Genomic DNA, 4,265 nt, shown 5'->3' on the forward strand with positions numbered 1-4,265 from the left:
CTAATACGGGTATCAGACGTGACCTTCTGAACCAAACATTCCGATGGCTTAGGAGCTTCCACTGTTGCACTTTTAGGAGCTCTAAGCCACCATGTAAGAAGTCTGACTAGCTTGCTCGAGAGCCCGCATGGCGAAGACGCGGGCCTGACACCACGTGGAAAGGCAGGGCCCAGATACGGTGGTGTCCCGGTTGAGCCTCCGGATGACTCTGGCTGATACGACAAACATCTAATGGAAACCACGTGAGACATTCCAAGGGGCACTGGCAGAAGAACCGGCTAGCTGAGTTCAGAACACACAGAATCACGAGAGATCATGACATAATTGTCATAATGCAGCAAAATACAACTCCCCCCCAAAAATTACAAGTTACCATTATAATTACTATAGCCACATTTACCAAGTTTCTTCATCACTTACATCTCAGACTTTCCATTTAGGATGATTTTCCTTTTGCATCAAGTACAGTCACGTGCTGCGTAACAACGTATCAGATGAGGGTGGTCCGCATAGTCGGTGGTGGTCCCTGAAGATTATAAAGGAGCCGAAGATTTTTCTATCACCTAGTGCATCAATTTCCCACTGGTGTGCCGCGGTGCACTGGTGTGACGCAAGAGTTTTTTTTAAAAGTGCAATACCTGGCTACTTAGTCAGGGGCACTGACCTCTTTTCCTTTACATCGTCAAATTAAAAAATGAAAACAGCCACCCTAGCTGGTGTGGCTCAGTGCATTAAGCTCTGGCCTGCAAACCAAAGGGTCACCAGTTTGATTCCCAGTCAGGGCACATGCCTGGGTTGCAGGCCAGGTCCCCAGTAGCAGGTGCATGAGAGGCAACCACACATGGATGTTTCTCTCCCTCTCTTTCTCCCTCCTTTCTCCTCTGTCTAAAAGTAAATAAATAAAACCTTTTTGAAAAATGGCAATAGCCAATATAACAATAGCTGTTCAGTATGAATGAATCAAAATTAACCTATTTTTTTGTCAGATTGGCAAAAAATATATTTTTTTGATGTGCCGCAGAAGTTTAGTAAATAGTTTATGCATGACAGGAGATGAAATCAGTTGAAAATCTCTGGCCTACTGACATGACAGCCTTCCTATTACAGTGCGGTGCACTACACAGATGGTCACCATTGTATTACCACTGCCTACAGTAACACACTGTACAGGCGTGTAGGCGGGGAGCCATAGGGGAACAAAATTTGCCACCAAAAAATATGTGTGTTTCTTTAGCATAAAGAGTTAATTTAGGCTGGTTAATTTTAAGAAACAGCAGACATAGGAGAAGCTCTGAAAACCCAGTAGAAGTTACCCTTTGTGAAGTCCATTTACAGTTGGAGGGGAAATCTTCATTCATAAGGGTGCCTCCCTTGCCGTACCAGAAAGAGGGAGATGTCCTTACCTCTACAGACTGTTATCAGTGCAGAAGACCAAGACCTGAACTCCTCCCCAGCCTTGCCCTTGTGTGCTGTGTTTTCCTGGCAGCCTTGCCCCACTGACTCTCCCCACCCCCCAGCATCTTCTTGCGTCTTCAGCTGACGGTGATAGTGAGGGTGACGGCTTCAGCCCTTTTGGCCGGTCACTCAGCTTTCCTGGCTCTCTCCCACGGACACAGGAGATGCACGTTATTAAACTTTTGTTTTTCTCTATAATCTGTCTTTCCCTTCGGGGATGTCTCAGCCAAGGACCCAGAAGAGTAGTAGAAAAATGATCTTGCCTTCCCTACAGAGCACTAAGCTACCCTCTCCAGCCTGGGTGAGCAGCGGGCTGTGCCACCCGGGTTTGTGGAAGCGCCTCTGCGATGTGGGCGCAACGACAGAGTCGCCGAACGCTGCACACCTCAGAACGTATTCCTGTCACTGAGCATTGCGAGACTGGGTCGTTTGTAGGATTTCAGTGCGTCTCTGCTGGCGGCGGCGAACTGCTGGCGCTGTCTGACAGTGTCTTTGGTGCACCGTTATTCCTGAAGGTCATTTCCGCTGGGCGCAGAACTGGCGGTTGTTTCCTTCCAACGCCACAGAGGTCATTGCACTGTTTTCTGGCTTCCGCTCTTTCTGTGGAGCAGTCCAGCGTCACTCACAGATAAGTAATCTGTCTTTTCCCTGGCTTCTTTCAAGACACACTTGGAATTTTTTTCTATAGTTCTGTTGATAGATTTGGCGTGAATTTATTATTGCTTTTCCTTTCTATACTTGCTATTCGCCTTATTTTATTATTTCTATTATTCCTTATTATTAATATTTGTTTAACTTAGGATGCATTTGGCTTCGTGAATCTCCTACTCTCTTTTTAGGACTTTTTAGCATCTGTTAAACTTTCTCACATTACCCTGGATAGTAGTAAGAGTGCAGTATTGGCACAATCGCCAAAGAGAAGTAGACACAGACCAATGGGACAGTATTCTGGAAAGTCCGGAAGCCAGAATATACAGTCACAATTCAATGGGCAGTTGCAATGTAATTGAAGTGATAGAGCAGAACAGTGGGGAAAAGATGAACTTTTCAATAGTGAATGTTACTGGGGAAACTGGGTATTAGAGAAAGAATCGGAGACTTCTACTACACACAAAAAACAATTCTAGATAGTCCTAAAAAAATGTCAGTCCTTTTAGGCACTGACTGGTATAGTTCAGTGGGTTGGGCATCATACTGCCAACCTAAATGTCACCGGATCAACTCCCAGCCAGGGCACATGCCTGGGTTGCAGGCCAGGTCCCCGGTAGGGGGCGTGCAAGAGGCAAGCCAATTGATGTTTCTCTCACACATCGATGTCTTTCTCTTTCTCCCTCCCTTCCTTTTTCTTTCTAGAAATAAATTACTTTAAAAAAACTTTTAGAAGATAATAAAAGAGATTATTTTCCCGTTATGTCAAATTAGGAAGCACAAAATGTCCACTTGTTTCATTTTAAGTGATGCTTAAAATGAACTTTTTTTCACTTGGAAAATATTCTGGAAAAGCGGAGACCCTGCTGCTGAGACAAATGGGTTTCCATCACACCCTCAGTTAGGGCTCATCGCTGGGAGACGTAGTCTCACAAGTAAAAGGACGCAGCTACTACTACCTCTTGCATTGCCCAGGTAACCTGTTAAGGAAGGGTTCACGTCGGGTAGAAATTCACAGACAAAACGATGCGGGCATAAAGCTTCATGGGAATCCTTCCAGCGATGCCAAGCACAAATAAACAGAAAGTGTTTTTACACCTTGCCAACTAGCTCGGAGAGAACTGAAGGAAGAAAAGTTATTAGTTAAGGTTGAAAGGAAACTGGCACGCAATGCATATGGCCGGAGGCATCTCTGCTCAGGAGTAGAACTGAGTGTCCTTCCAATCAGCCTGCTTATGCTACAGAACGACTGTCCCCCCACCCGCTCCCCAGCCCTACCCTGACATTTCCTCTCTTTCTCTCTTTCTCCTCCAGATCACACATACTTAAAATGTGGCATCTTGTTCGGCGCTGTGCTACACGTCTGTGGTTGTGTCTGCTTAGCCCTTCTTCCAGGGATCTGCTCCTCCCTCCGCCCCAACCAGCGAGGGATGGGCTGCCTGCCCTCAGAGGTGTGCACTTGACCTAGCCCTTCTCCAGCATGCTTTGGCTTGGAACCCAGGAAAGGGAGGCGGCTCCTCTGTAATAGCAAAGAGTCAGCTGTAAAGCCCACGCTCAATGGCTATGTTTTCTGCTGCGTGAAAAATAGAAACAAAAATCTGAAACCGACACGCAGAGAAAAGGAGACGTGAAATCACACCCTTGCCCCCCCACCCACCCCGGCCCCGGAGGTGGTTATGTAAGTCCCACCTTTGCTCCTTTGCCCGAGCTGGCTGGGGTTCAGTTTCAGCCCTCAGAGTTCTCGCACATCACAGACTCACAGAAACAGGTGGGCCTTGAGAGGGTGTCTGGTACAGCCCTCCGTCTGCAGGCGAGAGAACCCTTAAAATGAGGCGGCCGTCATGCTTAAGACTCCCCACTCTTTCTTTCACATCCTTTCTCCAATAGTTAATTAATTCTAAGTACTTCCTTGTTTTCCTCTTGGCCACCACGTTCTCCCAGCTTGCTCTGCAGGACGGAACCCGGGTTCTCCATCACCTGCGGTCCTCTGGTGGGCTCAGGAAGCGCCGCTGACGCCCGACAGGCCCCGCGGGCCTGGGTGGTGCGGGGGAATCTGTTCCTCGTGGCCCCGCTCCAGAACCGAACTCTCAGGCCTCCCCCTGGAAGATGTTCTCACTTCATGCCTAGACGGCCCTAGATAGAACCTCCTGGGAGACTGGCAA

This window comes from Phyllostomus hastatus, unplaced genomic scaffold (genome assembly GCF_019186645.2).
Source record: "Phyllostomus hastatus isolate PE091 unplaced genomic scaffold, TTU_PhHast_1.1 phas_scaffold_78, whole genome shotgun sequence".
Lineage (NCBI taxonomy): Eukaryota > Metazoa > Chordata > Mammalia > Chiroptera > Phyllostomidae > Phyllostomus > Phyllostomus hastatus.